Source organism: Oryctolagus cuniculus, chromosome 13, assembly GCF_964237555.1.
Source record: "Oryctolagus cuniculus chromosome 13, mOryCun1.1, whole genome shotgun sequence".
NCBI lineage: Eukaryota > Metazoa > Chordata > Mammalia > Lagomorpha > Leporidae > Oryctolagus > Oryctolagus cuniculus.
The window spans coordinates 36,806,771-36,824,839 of NC_091444.1; positions in this window are offsets into that span (position 1 = coordinate 36,806,771).

Genomic DNA, 18,069 nt, shown 5'->3' on the forward strand with positions numbered 1-18,069 from the left:
AGCACCCTGGCCCCACCAACATACACCTCTGGTTATCCACTGAAGGAACAGATACTACACTAAGCCACATGGGTATATTTCAAAGATAAAACCCATCAAAGATGAAAACTAATAAATGTCTGCACAAATGCCTAAAAATAAACATAGAAATACAAAAAACATGAGCAAGGAAGGCAATATGCCTCCACAAAGGGAACACAACAACACTTCAATATTAGAATATAAGGAAAGGGGCCAGCACTTGTGGTGCAGCAGGTTAAAACCCTGGCCTGGCTGGCACCATGGCTCAATAGGCTAATCCTCCGCCTTGTGGCGCCGGCACACTGGGTTCTAGTCCCGGTCAGGGTGCCGGATTCTGTCCCGGTTGCCCCTCCTCCAGGCCAGCTCTCTGCTATGGCCCGGGAGTGCAGTGGAGGATGGCTCAAGTCCTTGGGCCCTGCACCCGATTGGGAGACCAGGAAAAACACCTGGCTCCTGGCTTCGGATCAGCGCAATGCACCGGCCACAGCGCGCCGGCCACGGCAGCCATTGGAGGGTGAACCAACAGCAAAAGGAAGACCTTTCTCTCTGTCTCTCTCTCTCTCACTGTCTACTCTGCCTGTCAAAAATAAAAAATAAATTAAAAAAAAAAAAAACCTGGCCTGAAACGGCGGCATCCCATATGGGCACTGGTTCTAGTCCCGGCTGCTCCTCTTCTGATCCAGCTCTCTGCTATGGCCTGGGAAAGCAGTGGAAGATGGCCCAAGTGCTTGGACCCCTGCACCTGGGTGGGAGACCTGGAAGAAGCTCCTGGCTCCTGGCTTCAGATCAGCACACCTCTGGCCATTGCAGGCATCTGGAGAGTTAACCAGTGAATGGAAGACCTCTCTCTCTCTCTCTCTCTCTCTCTCTCTCTCTCTGCCTCTCCTTCTCTGTGTAACTCTGTCTTTCAAATAAATAAAATAAATCTTAAAAAAAGAATGTAAAGACAAAAGATTGATGAAATGCCAGGAAAGGAATTCAAAAGAATGGTAATGAGATTACTTAAAAACACAGAGAGGAAAATACATCAGTTAAAGAAATCCATGTATGACATGGATGAAAAATTATTCTGGGAGAGAGAGAGATGGAAGAGAAATCAAAATGAACTATTAGAAATGAAGAATTCAATGAGTCAAACAAAAAATACAGTGGAAAGTCTTAACAACAGACTTAGGGAGGCACAAGAAATAATATCCAAGCTAGAAGACAAATCTTTGGAAAGATCTCAAATTTAAAAAAACGAAGGTAGTAGTGGATTAAAGTGGCACAGTAGGGAGGGAGCTTGCTGCTCAAGTCTAGGAAAAGATAGTTTTGTAAAAGTGGAAAGAGCTCCCAACAAAGAAAAGCCCAGGACCAGATGGATTCACTGCTGAATTCTACCAGACATTTAAAGAAGAACTAATTCCAATTCTTCTCAAACTATTCAGAACAATTGAAGAAGAGGGAATCCTCCCAAATTCTTTCTATGAAGCCAGCATCACCTTAATTCCTAAGCCGGAAAAAGATGCAGCACTGAAAGAGAATTACAGACCAATATCCCTGATGAACATAGATGCAAAAATCCTCAATAAAATTCTCGCCAATAGAATGCAACAACACATCAGAAAGATCATCCACCCAGATCAAGTGGGATTTATCCCTGGTATGCAGGGATGGTTTGATGTGCGCAAGACAACCAATGTGATACACCACATTAACAGACTGCAGAAGAAAAACCATATGATTATCTCAATAGATGCAGAGAAAGCATTTGATAAAATACAACACCCGTTCATGATAAAAACTCTAAGCAAACTGGGTTTGGAAGGAACATTCCTCAATACAATCAAAGCAATCTATGAAAAACCCACAGCCAACATCCTATTGAATGGGGAAAAGTTGGAAGCATTTCCACTGAAATCTGGTACCAGACAGGGATGTCCACTCTCACCACTGCTATTCAATATAGTTCTGGAAGTTCTAGCCAGAGCTATTAGGCAAGAAAAAGAAATTAAAGGGATACAAATTGGGAAGGAAGAACTCAAACTATCCCTCTTTGCAGATGACATGATTCTTTATTTAGGGGACACAAAGAACTCTACTAAGAGACTATTGGAACTCATAGAGGAGTTTGGCAAAGTGGCAGGGTATAAAATCAATGCACAAAAATCAACAGCCTTTGTATACACAAGCAATGCCATGGCTGAGGAAGAACTTCTAAGATCAATCCCATTCACAATAGCTACAAAAACAATCAAATACCTTGGAATAGACCATTTGCTTTTGAAAGTCAATGGCGAAGATGGCGGAATTGTGAGGGCACGCACCGATAGTCCGGGAAAATTTAGTTTAATAAAAGGGGAGTTACGGTAGCCGCAGAAAATAGAACCAAAAAAAAATGGAAGGGGAAACCCTTCTGGATGGAGCAGGCGTGAATCGGAGGACCTACTGGGAGAACAAGGTCGCCCACCTCGCAGAAGCCAAGTCGCAGGACCCAGCCGCAGAAGCCCCAGGGTCTGCGCGACAGTGCTCCAAGGGGAGTGCATGCCACACAGACAACAGCTGGGAGACTTGGGACGCTCAGGGCTCCGAGTCCACACATCGGCACTGGAAGGGGAGGTGAGCTCAATAACCCGAGACATTGGTGGGGAAACGGGGGTCAGAATCTAGAGGGGGGCCGGAAAGTGCAGCAAACTCACTACTGGAAAGAAGGAAAAAAAAAGCTTCGGGGTTTCTCTTCCCCCTAACCTTGCAAAGGTTACAAGGCTGCAAGGCTTGAAGAATTCCCAAGAGACAAAGAGCAGGCCTCCTCTTTGGATTTACATATCAATGGGGAAGAGTTAAGGAACTGAGTCACTACAATTCAGTAGCCTAGGCAACCCAGTGGGAGTCCAGAGGAGCCAAAGACTGGAAGCTAAATACCATCAATGCTGCACAGCCCTGCCCTGAGGTGTTACTTACCCCCTGAATAAATAAAATAAATAAATAAATAAATAAATAAAAAGAGAGAGATTTACCACGCATAACCTGAGGGTGTCACCTTTGCACACCCTTAACCAGGAAGAACCAGGCAGAGCTCTCAGGCCGCACCCATCTCAAGCCTCCAAGGCTCCTCCAACAGCAGGCAGTCCACTTAACACGGACACAGTATAAAAAAAAAAAAAAGAAAAAAAAACGCACAGTGACGCAAGAAGAATTAACTATGCCGAGTAACAAACACAGAAATAGAGGGAGCAAGATCAACGATGACACTATGATGCCTCCAAATAAGCAAAACACCCCAAGCCAAGAGTATGAAGATGATGAGATAGAAGAAATGCAAGATACGGATTTCAAAAAATTTATGATAAGAACATTTAGAAGTTTTCAAAAGCAAATCCTTGAACTACAGAAATCCTTAATGGACAAGATTGAAAATCTCTCTCGTGAAAATGAAATTTTAAGGAAGAATCAAAATGAAACTCAGAAACTAGTAGAACAGGAAGGTGTGATAGTCAAGAGAAATCAAAATGAAATGAAGAGCTCAATAGATCAAATGACAAACACATTAGAAAGCCTTAAAAACAGAATGGGTGAAGCAGAAGAGAGAATATCGGACTTAGAAGATAGAGCACAGGAAAACATACAGTCAAACCAAAGAAAAGAAGAGGAAATTAGAAACCTAAAAAATATTGTTGGGAATCTACAGGATACTATTAAAAAAACCAACATTCGAGTTCTAGGAGTTCCTGAAGGCATGGAGAGAGAGAAAGGATTGGAAGGCCTTTTTAGTGAGATACTAGCAGAGAACTTTCCAGGTTTGGAGAAGGACAGAGATATCCTAGTACAGGAAGCTCATAGAACCCCCAATAAACATGACCAAAAGAGATCCTCACCACGACACGTGGTAATTAAACTTACCACAGTGAAACATAAAGAAAAGATCCTAAAATGTGCAAGAGAGAAACGTCAGATTACTCTCAGAGGATCTCCAATTAGACTCACAGCTGACTTCTCATCAGAAACCCTACAAGCTAGGAGGGAATGGCGAGACATAGCACAGGTGCTAAGAGAGAAAAATTGCCAGCCCAGAATATTATATCCTGCCAAGCTCTCATTTGTGAATGAAGGTGAAATAAGGACCTTTCATAGCAAACAGAAATTGAAAGACTTTGTGGCCACTCGTCCGGCCCTGCAAAAGATACTCAAAGATGTGCTACACTCAGAAACACAGAAACACGGCCATCAATATGAAAGAAGGGAAAGGAAGAACACCTACCAGTAAAAGAGCATGGGAAGCTCAAAGCATATACTAGAAAATATTTCCGGGAAAATGGCAGGGCAAAGTCACTACGTATCAATTGTCACATTGAACATTAATGGTCTGAATTCTTCAGTTAAAAGACACCGTTTGGCTGACTGGCTCACAGAACACAACCCAACTATTTGTTGCCTACAAGAAACACATCTCTCTAACAAAGAGGCATGCAGACTGAAAGTGAAAGGTTGGAAAAAGATATTCCATGCCAACAGAAACCAAAAAAAAGCAGGTGTAGCCATATTAATATCAGACAAAATAAACTTTAATACAAAAACTGTTAAGAGAGACAAAGAGGGACACTATATAATGATTAAGGGTTCAATTCAACAGGAAGATGTAACTATTATAAATGTATATGCACCTAATTACAGGGCACCGGTCTATTTAAAAGATATGTTAAGGGACTTAAAGGGAGATTTAGATTCCAATACAATAGTACTGGGGGACTTCAATACTCCACTCTCAGAAATAGACAGATCATCCGGACAGAAGATCAACAAGGAAACAGCAGATTTAATTGACACTATTGCCCAAATGGATCTAACAGATATCTACAGAACTTTCAACCCTACATCTACAGACTTCACATTCTTCTCAGCAGCGCATGGAACCTTCTCTAGGATTGATCACATACTAGGCCATAAAGCAAGTCTCAGCAAATTTAAAAGAATTAGAATCATACCATGCAGCTTCTCAGACCACAGCGGGATGAAGCTGGAAATTAGCAACTCAGGAAACCCCAGAAAGTATGCAAACACATGGAGACTGAACAACATGCTCCTGAATGAACACTGGGTCATTCAAGAAATCAAAAGAGAAATCAAAAACTTTCTGGAACACATGCAATCTACCAAAATTGAACCATTAAGACATAGAAAACCTAAATAGACCCATAACTGAAACAGAAATTGAAACAGTAATAAAGGCCCTCCCAACAAAGAAAAGCCCAGGACCAGATGGATTCACTGCTGAATTCTACCAGACATTTAAAGAAGAACTAATCCCATTTCTTCTCAAACTATTCAGAACAATCGAAGAAGAGGGAATCCTCCCAAATTCTTTCTATGAAGCCAGCATCACCTTAATCCCTAAGCCAGAGAAAGATGCAGCACTGAAAGAAAATTACAGACCAATATCCCTGATGAACATAGATGCAAAAATCCTCAATAAAATTCTGGCCAATAGAATACAACAACACATCAGGAAAATCATCCACCCAGACCAAGTAGGATTCATCCCTGGTATGCAGGGATGGTTCAACATTCGCAAATCAATCAATGTGATTCACCACATTAACAGACTGCAGAAGAAAAACCACATGGTTATCTCAATTGATGCAAAGAAAGCATTTGATAAAATTCAACACCCTTTCATGATGAAAACTCTAAGCAAATTGGGTATAGAAGGAACATTCCTCAATATAATCAAAGCAATTTATAAAAAACCCACAGCCAGCATCCTATTGAATGGGGAAAAGTTGGAAGCATTTCCACTGAAATCTGGCACCAGGCAGGGATGCCCACTCTCACCACTGCTATTTAACATAGTTCTGGAAGTTTTAGCCAGAGCCATCAGACAAGAAAAAGAAATCAAAGGAATACAAATCAAGAAGGAAGAAGTCAAACTATCCCTCTTTGCAGACGACATGATTCTGTACTTAGAGGATGCAAAGAACTCTACTAAGAGACTATTGGAACTCATAGAGGAGTTTGGCAAAGTGGCAGGATATAAAATCAATGCACAAAAATCAACAGCCTTTGTATACACAAGTAATGCCATGACTGAGAAAGAACTTCTAAGATCAATCCCATTCACAATAGCTACAAAAACAATCAAATACCTTGTAATAAACTTAACCAAGGACGTTAAAGATCTCTACAATGAAAATTACAAAACCTTAAAGAAAGAAATAGAAGAGGATACCAAAAAATGGAAAAATCTTCCATGCTCATGGATTGGAAGAATCAACATCATCAAAATGTCCATTCTCCCAAAAGCAAATTATAGATTCAATGCAATCCCAATCAAGATACCAAAGACATTCTTCGCAGATCTAGAAAAAATGATGCTGAAATTCATATGGAGGCACAAGAGACCTCGAATAGCTAAAGCAATCTTGTACAACAAAAACAAAGCCGGAGGCATCACAATACCAGACTTCAGGACATACTACAGGGCAGTTGTAATCAAAACAGCATGGTACTGGTACAGAAACAGATGGATAGACCAATGGAACAGAATTGAAACACCAGAAATCAATCCAAACACCTACAGCCAACTTATATTTGATCAAGGATCTAAAACTAATTCCTGGAGCAAGGACAGTCTATTCAATAAATGGTGCTGGGAAAACTGGATTTCCACGTGCAGAAGCATGATGCAAGACCCCTACCTTACACCTTACACAAAAATCCACTCAACATGGATTAAAGACCTAAATCTACATCCTGACACCATTAAGTTATTAGAGAACATTGGAGAAACCCTTCAAGATATTGGCACAGGCAAAGAATTTCTGGAAAAGACCCAGGAGGCACAGACAGTCAAAGCCAAAATCAACTATTGGGATTGCATCAAATTGAGAAGTTTCTGTACTGCAAAAGAAACAGTCAGGAGAGTGAAGAGACAACCGTCAGAATGGGAAAAAATATTTGCAAACTATGCAACAGATAAAGGGTTAATAACCAGAATCTACAAAGAGATCAAGAAACTCCACAAAAACAAAACCAACAACCCACTTAAGAGATGGGCCAAGGACTTCAATAGACATTTTTCAAAAGAGGAAATCCAAATGGCCAACAGGCACATGAAAAATTGTTCAAGGTCACTAGCAATCAGGGAAATGCAAATCAAAACCACAATGAGGTTTCACCTCACCCCGGTTAGAATGGCTCACATACAGAAATCTACCAACAACAGATGCTGGCGAGGATGTGGGGAAAAAGAGACACTAACCCACTGTTGGTGGGAATGCAAACTGGTCAAGCCACTATGGAAATCAGTCTGGAGATTCCTCAGAAACCTGAATATAACCCTACCGTTCGACCCAGCCATCCCACTCCTTGGAATTTACCCAAAGGAATTTAAATTGATAAAGAAAAAAGCGGTCTGCACCCTAATGTTTATTGCAGCACAATTCACAATAGCCAAGACCTGGAACCAACCTAAATGCCCATCAATGGTAGACTGGATAAAGAAATTATGGGATATGTATTCTTTAGAATACTATACCGCAGTAAGAAACAACGAAATCCAGTCATTTGCAACAAAATGGAGGAATCTGGAACACATCATGCTGAGTGAAGTAAGCCAGTCCCAAAGGGACAAATACCATATGTTCTCCCTGATCGGTGACAACTGACTGAACACCAAAAAGGAAACCTCCTGAAGTGAAATGGACACTATAAGAAATGGTGACTTGATCAGCATAGCCCTGACTGCTAATGGACAACTTAATACATTATCCCTCATAGTATTTTTTTTTGTCTGTTCTACTTAATATGACTGGTTTAATTCTGTAATTATCACACAGTTATTCTTAAGTGTTGAAAATTAACTGAAATGTGATCCCTGTTAAACATAAAAGTGGGAATAAGAGAGGGAAGAGATGTATAATTTGGGGCATGCTCGGGCTGACTTGCCCCAATTGGTAGAGTTGGAAACATACCAGGGGATTCCAATTCAATCCCATCAAGGTGGCATGTGCCAATGCCATCTCACTATTCCAAGTGATCAATTTCAGTTCACAATTGATCATAATGATAGGACTAAGAGTCAAAGGGAGCACATAAACAAGTCTAGTACCTGCTAACACTAACCGATAGAATAAATAAAGGGGAGAGTGATCCAACATGGGAAGTGAGATACTCAGCAGACTCATAGAATGGCGGATGTCCTAAATAGCACTCCAGCCTCAGAATCAGCCCTAAAGGCACTCAGATCTGGCTGAAAAGCCCATGAGAGTATTTCAGGCATGGAAAGCCAAGACACTCTGGCAAAAAGATCTCTGTGAGTGAGATTCCAGTGGAAAGAACAGGTCTTCAAAGAGGGAGGTGCCTTTCTCTGAAGGGAGGAGAGAACCTCCACTTTGACTATGACCTTGTCTAAACAAGATAAGAATCGGAGAACTCAAGGGGCTTCCATAGCCTTGGAAACTCATGACTGGAGCATAGGGAGATTACTGATGCCATAGACAGGAGTGTCAATTTGTAAAGTCAACAACAGGAGTCACTGTGCACTTACTCCTCATGTAGGATCTCTGTCCTTAATGTGCTGTACACTGAGGCTTAATGCTATAACGAGTACTCAAACAGTATATTTCACTTTGTGTTTCTATGGGGGTGCAAACGATTGAAATCTTTACTTAATGTGCACTAAACTGATCTTCTGTAAAAAAAAAAAAAAATTATCAATTCCCAACTTGACTCTCACTGGGATTAAACATGACAATATGTCTGATCTGATTTCATCATCATTTTAAAAAAATCATCTATTATTTTTCACTTTATGTTTCTGTGTGGGAACAAACTTTTGAAATCCTTACTTAAGGTATACTAAGCTGATCTTCTGTATATTAAGATAATCAAAAATGAATCTGGATGTGAATGGAAGGGGAGAGGGAGTGGGAAAGGGGAGGGTTGTGGGTGGGAGGGACGGTATGGGGGGGAAAGCCATTGTAACCCATGAGTCGTACTTTGGAAATTTATATTCATTAAATAAAAGATAAGAAAAAAAATACCTTGGAATAAACTTAACCAAGGACGTTAAAGACCTCTACGATGAAAATTACAAAACCTTAAAGAAAGAAATAGAAGAGGATACCAAAAAATGGAAAAATCTTCCATGCTCATGGATTGGAAGAATCAACATCATCAAAATGTCCATTCTCCCAAAAGCAATTTATAAATTCAATGCAATACCAATCAAGATACCGAAGACCTTCTTCTCAGATCTGGAAAAAATGGTGCTGAAATTTATATGGAGGCACAAGAGACCTCGAATAGCTAAAGCAATCTTGTACAACAAAAACAAAGCCGGAGGCATCACAATACCAGACTTCAGGACATACTACAGGGCAGTTGTAATCAAAACAGCATGGTACTGGTACAGAAACAGATGGATAGACCAATGGAACAGAATTGAAACACCAGAAATCAATCCAAACACCTACAGCCAACTTATATTTGATCAAGGATCTAAAACTAATTCCTGGAGCAAGGACAGTCTATTCAATAAATGGTGCTGGGAAAATTGGATTTCCATGTGCAGAAGCATGAAGCAAGACCCCTACCTTACACCTTACACAAAAATCCACTCAACATGGATTAAAGACCTAAATCTACGACCTGACACCATCAAGTTATTAGAGAACATTGGAGAAACCCTTCAAGATATTGGCACAGGCAAAGAATTTCTGGAAAAGACCCAGGAGGCACAGACAGTCAAAGCCAAAATCAACTATTGGGATTGCATCAAATTGAGAAGTTTCTGTACTGCAAAAGAAACAGTCAGGAGAGTGAAGAGACAACCGACAGAATGGGAAAATTATTTGCAAACTATGCAACAGATAAAGGGTTAATAACCAGAATCTACAAAGAGATCAAGAAACTCCACAAAAACAAAACCAACAACCCATTTAAGAGATGGGCCAAGGACCTCAATAGACATTTTTCAAAAGAGGAAATCCAAATGGCCAACAGGCACAGGAAAAAATGTTCAAGGTCATTAGCAATCAGGGAAATGCAAATCAAAACCACAATGAGGTTTCACCTCACCCCGGTTAGAATGGCTCACATACAGAAATCTACCAACAACAGATGCTGGCGAGGATGTGGGGAAAAAGAGACACTAACCCACTGTTGGTGGGAATGCAAACTGGTCAAGCCACTATGGAAATCAGTCTGGAGATTCCTCAGAAACCTGAATATAACCCTACCATTCGACCCAGCCATCCCACTCCTTGGAATTTACCCAAAGGAATTTAAATTGGCAAACAAAAAAGCGGTCTGCAGCCTAATGTTTATTGCAGCACAATTCACAATAGCTAAGACCTGGAACCAACCTAAATGCCCATCAACGGTAGACTGGATAAAGAAATTATGGGATATGTACTCTTTAGAATACTATACCGCAGTAAGAAACAATGAAATCCAGTCATTTGCAACAAGATGGAGGAATTTGGAAAACATCATGCTGAGTGAATTAAGCCAGTCCCAAAGGGACAAATACCATATGTTCTCCCTGATCGGTGACAACTGACTGAACACCAAAAAGGAAACCTCCTGAAGTGAAATGGACACTATGGGAAACGGTGACTTGATCAGCATAGCCCTGACTGTTAATGAACAACTTAATACATTATCCCTCTTAGTAGTTTTTTTGTCTGTTCTACTTAATATAACTGGTTTAATTCTGTAATTATCACACAGTTATTCTTAAGTGTTGAAAATTAACTGAAATATGTCCCTGTTAAACATAAGAGTGGGAATAAGAGAGGGAAGAGATGTATAATTTGGGACATGATCAAGCTGACTTGCCCCAGATGGTAGAGTTAGAAACATACCAGGGGATTCCAATTCAATCCCATCAAGGTGGCATGTACCAATGCCATCTCACTAGTCCAAGTGATCAATTTCAGTTCACAATTGATCATAATGATAGGACTAAGAGTCAAAGGGAGCACATAAACAAGTCTAGTACCTGCTAACACTAACCGACAGAATAAATAAAGGGGAGAGCGATCCAACATGGGAAGTGAGATACTCAGCAGACTCATAGAATGGCAGATGTCCTAAATAGCACTCTGGCTTCAGAATCAGCCCTAAAGGCACTCGGATCTGGCTGAAAAGCCCATGAGAGTATTTCAGGCATGGAAAGCCAAGACACTCTGGCAAAAGATCTCTGTGAGTGAGATCCCAGTGGAAAGAACAGGTCTTCAAAGAAAGAGGTACCTTTCTCTGAAGGGAGGAGAGAACCTCCACTTTGACTATGACCTTGTCTAAACAAGATAAGAATCGGAGAACTCAAGGGGCTTCCATAGCCTTGGAAACTCATGACTGGAGCATAGGGAGATTACTGATGCCATAGACAGGAGTGTCAATTTGTAAAGTCAACAACAGGAGTCACTGTGCACTTACTCCTCATGTAGGATCTCTATCCTTAATGTGCTGTGCATTGAGATTTAATGCTATAACGAGTACTCAAACAATATATTTCACTTTGTGTTTCTATGGGGGTGCAAACTGTTGAAATCTTTACTTAATGCATACTAAACTGATCCTCTGTTAAAAAAAAAAAATTATCAACTCCCAACTTGATTCTCACTGGAATTAGCATGACAATAGGTCTGATCTGATTTCATCATCATTTAAAAAAAATCATCTATTATTTTTCACTTTATGTTTCTGTGTGGGAGCAAACTGTTGAAATCCTTACTTAATGTATACTAAGATGATCTTCTGTATATTAAGATAATCAAAAATGAATCTTGATGTGAATGGAAGGGGAGAGGGAGTGGGAAAGGGGAGGGTTGTGGGTGGGAGGGACGGTATGGGGGGGAAGCCATAAATCGTACTTTGGAAATTTATATTCATTAAATAAAAGTAAAAAAAAAAATAAGAATAAAAATTTTAAAAAAAAGTGGAAAGAGTACAGACTCAGGGAAGAGTTAGGGAGAAAACATCAGAGGAAACTCTACATAAATTGGAGGAACACACTGGACCCATGTGGAGAGCAAAAACATGTACAACAAAGGACCCCACCAGCTGAGAGCCTCTGCACCAGCATTGGAGAGCAAGGTGAGATCAGACTTCAGTAGCCCAAGCCACTGGTAAAAAGGTGTAAAAAGAGCCCAGAGGAAATCTGGCTTGGAGCCCCATGGGGGATAGTGTACCTGCCAAACTAGAGGAGAAAAAACAAGGCGAGGACACAGTTTCTCTCTCCCCAATCATCCTTCAAAGGCATCCTATAACAAGCTGACAGAGACAGGTGCCATTTTGGACATATGTAGCAGCTGTGCAAGCTTATGTCTGTGCCCAGCAACAGGCAAGCAGAGACTTCTGAGTCTGGTGGGCAGAATAGTTAGGGGTTAGGTGCTCGTGACTGTGGGCTTGTGTGCCGGGAGTGTGAAAACACTGAGGCTGCGTGGGAGGACTCAGGGTATGGCTGGGACATTGGGCACTCACTGTGGGAAGCTCCACACGATCAGGGCTCCCTGGTTACCTAATGAGAGACATTGCTGGGGAATCTGAATTATACTGAGGACTGTACAGATCCTTTGTGTGGACCTTGTGGCACAGCAGATGAATAATATAGTCATTGGGGCTAATGCCCAGGCACTGGTGTCCTTCGAGGAGAGGAGCTCAGCTGAGACTATGCCAATAGACAAGAAGAAAACTCCTCTCGGGTTAAAAAAAAAAAAAAAGGAGATTTACCATGCCAAACCTCAGTATGTCACCTCAGACACGCACTTCACCCAGGAGCACTGAACGACGCTCCCTGACCACTCCCAGCACAAACCTCTAGGTATTCCCTGAAAGCAGATACTACACTAATACAATCAGATATACTCCAAAGATAAAAGGTACCACAACTAAAATCAAAGAAGAAATCAATGAGTATACCCACAAATGCCAAATAACAAACACACCAATCCAAGAAATAAGAACAAAAAAGACAACATGACACCCCCAAAAGAACACAACACCTCAATACTAGATTTTGAAGATGATGAGACTGAAGAAATTACACAAATGGAATTCAAAAAAATTGATCACAAGATTACTTAGAAGTAATCAGAAGCAAATGCATGAACTAATGAAATCCATACATGACATGCAAGAAAAATTCTCCCACAAAACTGAGATCTTAAAGATAAATCAAAATGAAATCTTAGACATTTTTCAAAAGAAGAAATCCAAATGGCCAACAGACACATGAAAAAATGTTCAAGATCACTAGCAATCAGGGAAATGCAAATCAAAACCACAATGAGGTTTCACCTCACCCCGGTTAGAATGGCTCACATGCAGAAATCTACCAACAACAGATGCTGGAGAGGATGTGGGGAAAAAGAGACACTAACCCACTGTTGGTGGGAATGCAAACTGGTCAAGCCACTATGGAAATCAGTCTGGAGATTCCTCAGAAACCTGAATATAACCCTACCATTCGACCCAGCCATCCCACTCCTTGGAATTTACCCAAAGGAATTTAAATTGGCAAACAAAAAAGCGGTCTGCAGCCTAATGTTTATTGCAGCACAATTCACAATAGCTAAGACCTGGAACCAACCTAAATGCCCATCAACGGTAGACTGGATAAAGAAATTATGGGATATGTACTCTTTAGAATACTATACCGCAGTAAGAAACAATGAAATCCAGTCATTTGCAACAAGATGGAGGAATTTGGAAAACATCATGCTGAGTGAATTAAGCCAGTCCCAAAGGGACAAATACCATATGTTCTCCCTGATCGGTGACAACTGACTGAACACCAAAAAGGAAACCTCCTGAAGTGAAATGGACACTATGGGAAACGGTGACTTGATCAGCATAGCCCTGACTGTTAATGAACAACTTAATACATTATCCCTCTTAGTAGTTTTTTTGTCTGTTCTACTTAATATAACTGGTTTAATTCTGTAATTATCACACAGTTATTCTTAAGTGTTGAAAATTAACTGAAATATGTCCCTGTTAAACATAAGAGTGGGAATAAGAGAGGGAAGAGATGTATAATTTGGGACATGATCAAGCTGACTTGCCCCAGATGGTAGAGTTAGAAACATACCAGGGGATTCCAATTCAATCCCATCAAGGTGGCATGTACCAATGCCATCTCACTAGTCCAAGTGATCAATTTCAGTTCACAATTGATCATAATGATAGGACTAAGAGTCAAAGGGAGCACATAAACAAGTCTAGTACCTGCTAACACTAACCGACAGAATAAATAAAGGGGAGAGCGATCCAACATGGGAAGTGAGATACTCAGCAGACTCATAGAATGGCAGATGTCCTAAATAGCACTCTGGCTTCAGAATCAGCCCTAAAGGCACTCGGATCTGGCTGAAAAGCCCATGAGAGTATTTCAGGCATGGAAAGCCAAGACACTCTGGCAAAAGATCTCTGTGAGTGAGATCCCAGTGGAAAGAACAGGTCTTCAAAGAAAGAGGTACCTTTCTCTGAAGGGAGGAGAGAACCTCCACTTTGACTATGACCTTGTCTAAACAAGATAAGAATCGGAGAACTCAAGGGGCTTCCATAGCCTTGGAAACTCATGACTGGAGCATAGGGAGATTACTGATGCCATAGACAGGAGTGTCAATTTGTAAAGTCAACAACAGGAGTCACTGTGCACTTACTCCTCATGTAGGATCTCTATCCTTAATGTGCTGTGCATTGAGATTTAATGCTATAACGAGTACTCAAACAATATATTTCACTTTGTGTTTCTATGGGGGTGCAAACTGTTGAAATCTTTACTTAATGCATACTAAACTGATCCTCTGTTAAAAAAAAAAAATTATCAACTCCCAACTTGATTCTCACTGGAATTAGCATGACAATAGGTCTGATCTGATTTCATCATCATTTAAAAAAAATCATCTATTATTTTTCACTTTATGTTTCTGTGTGGGAGCAAACTGTTGAAATCCTTACTTAATGTATACTAAGATGATCTTCTGTATATTAAGATAATCAAAAATGAATCTTGATGTGAATGGAAGGGGAGAGGGAGTGGGAAAGGGGAGGGTTGTGGGTGGGAGGGACGGTATGGGGGGGAAGCCATAAATCGTACTTTGGAAATTTATATTCATTAAATAAAAGTAAAAAAAAAAATAAGAATAAAAATTTTAAAAAAAAGTGGAAAGAGTACAGACTCAGGGAAGAGTTAGGGAGAAAACATCAGAGGAAACTCTACATAAATTGGAGGAACACACTGGACCCATGTGGAGAGCAAAAACATGTACAACAAAGGACCCCACCAGCTGAGAGCCTCTGCACCAGCATTGGAGAGCAAGGTGAGATCAGACTTCAGTAGCCCAAGCCACTGGTAAAAAGGTGTAAAAAGAGCCCAGAGGAAATCTGGCTTGGAGCCCCATGGGGGATAGTGTACCTGCCAAACTAGAGGAGAAAAAACAAGGCGAGGACACAGTTTCTCTCTCCCCAATCATCCTTCAAAGGCATCCTATAACAAGCTGACAGAGACAGGTGCCATTTTGGACATATGTAGCAGCTGTGCAAGCTTATGTCTGTGCCCAGCAACAGGCAAGCAGAGACTTCTGAGTCTGGTGGGCAGAATAGTTAGGGGTTAGGTGCTCGTGACTGTGGGCTTGTGTGCCGGGAGTGTGAAAACACTGAGGCTGCGTGGGAGGACTCAGGGTATGGCTGGGACATTGGGCACTCACTGTGGGAAGCTCCACACGATCAGGGCTCCCTGGTTACCTAATGAGAGACATTGCTGGGGAATCTGAATTATACTGAGGACTGTACAGATCCTTTGTGTGGACCTTGTGGCACAGCAGATGAATAATATAGTCATTGGGGCTAATGCCCAGGCACTGGTGTCCTTCGAGGAGAGGAGCTCAGCTGAGACTATGCCAATAGACAAGAAGAAAACTCCTCTCGGGTTAAAAAAAAAAAAAAAGGAGATTTACCATGCCAAACCTCAGTATGTCACCTCAGACACGCACTTCACCCAGGAGCACTGAACGACGCTCCCTGACCACTCCCAGCACAAACCTCTAGGTATTCCCTGAAAGCAGATACTACACTAATACAATCAGATATACTCCAAAGATAAAAGGTACCACAACTAAAATCAAAGAAGAAATCAATGAGTATACCCACAAATGCCAAATAACAAACACACCAATCCAAGAAATAAGAACAAAAAAGACAACATGACACCCCCAAAAGAACACAACACCTCAATACTAGATTTTGAAGATGATGAGACTGAAGAAATTACACAAATGGAATTCAAAAAAATTGATCACAAGATTACTTAGAAGTAATCAGAAGCAAATGCATGAACTAATGAAATCCATACATGACATGCAAGAAAAATTCTCCCACAAAACTGAGATCTTAAAGATAAATCAAAATGAAATCTTAGACATTTTTCAAAAGAAGAAATCCAAATGGCCAACAGACACATGAAAAAATGTTCAAGATCACTAGCAATCAGGGAAATGCAAATCAAAACCACAATGAGGTTTCACCTCACCCCGGTTAGAATGGCTCACATGCAGAAATCTACCAACAACAGATGCTGGAGAGGATGTGGGGAAAAAGAGACACTAACCCACTGTTGGTGAGAATGCAAATTGGTTAAGCCACTATGGAAGTCAGTCTGGAGATTCCTCACAAACCTGAAGATAACCCTACCATTCAACCCAGCCATCCCACTCCTTGGAATTTACCCAAAGGAAATGAAATTGGCAAACAAACAAGCTGTCTGCACATTAATGTTTATTGCAGCTCAATTCACAATAGCTAAGACCTGGAACCAACCCAAATGCCCATCAACAGTAGACTGGATAAAGAAATTATGGGATGTGTACTCTATAGAATACTATACAGCAGTCAAAAACAACGAAACCCAGTCATTTGCAACAAGATGGAGGAATTTGGAAAACATCATGCTGAGTGAATTAAGCCAGTCCCAAAGGGACAAATACCATATGTTCTCCCTGATCGGCGACTACTAACTGAGCACCAAGGGGGAAACTTGTTGAAGTGAAATGGACACTATGAGAAACAGTGACTTGATCAGCTCTTGTCCTGACGGTTGATGTACAATGTAATACTTGATCCATTTTAGTATTTTTTTTGTTCTAGTACCATTGGTTGAACTCTGTAATTAACACACAATTATTCTTAGGTGTTTAAATTTTAACTGAAAAGTGATCCCTGTTAGGAATTTGGAAAACATTATGTTGAATGAAATAAGCCAATCCCAAAGGGACAAATACCACTTGTTCTCCTTGATAGGTTACAACTAACTGAGCACCAAAAAGGAAACCTGTTAAAGTGAAATGAACACTATGAGAAACGGTGACTTGATCAGCCCTCACCCTGACTGTTGATGAGCAACTGGATATGTTATCCCTCTTAGTATTTTTTTGTTTGTTCTACTTAATACATTTGGTTGAATACTGTAATCAATACACAATTCTTCTTAAGTGTTGAAACTTAACTGAAAAATGATCACTGTTAAATGTAAGAGTGGTAATAAGAGAGGGAAGAGATGTGCAATTTGGGACACGCTCAAGCTGACTTACCTCAAACGGTAGAGTTAGAAACATACCAGGGGATTCCAATTCAATCCCATCAATGTGGCATGTACCAATGCCATCTCACTAGTCCCAGTGATCAATTTCTGTTCATAATTGATCATAATGATAGGACTAAGAACCAAAGGGATCGCATAAACAAGAATAGTGTCTGCAAATACTAGCTGATAGAATAAAAAAGGGAGAGAACGATCCAACATGGGAAGTGAGATACACAGCAGACCCATAGAATGGCAGATGTCCTAAACAGCACTCTGGCCTCAGAATCAGCCCTTAAGGCATGCGGATCCGGCTGAAAAGCCCATGAGACTATTTCAGGCATGGAAAGCCAAGATACTCTGGGGGGAAAAAAAAAAAAACTAAATGAAAGATCTCCGCGAGTGAGATTCCAGTGGAAAGAACAGGTCATCAAAGAAGGAGGTACCTTTCCCTGAAGGGAGGAGAGAACTTCCACTTTGACCGTGGC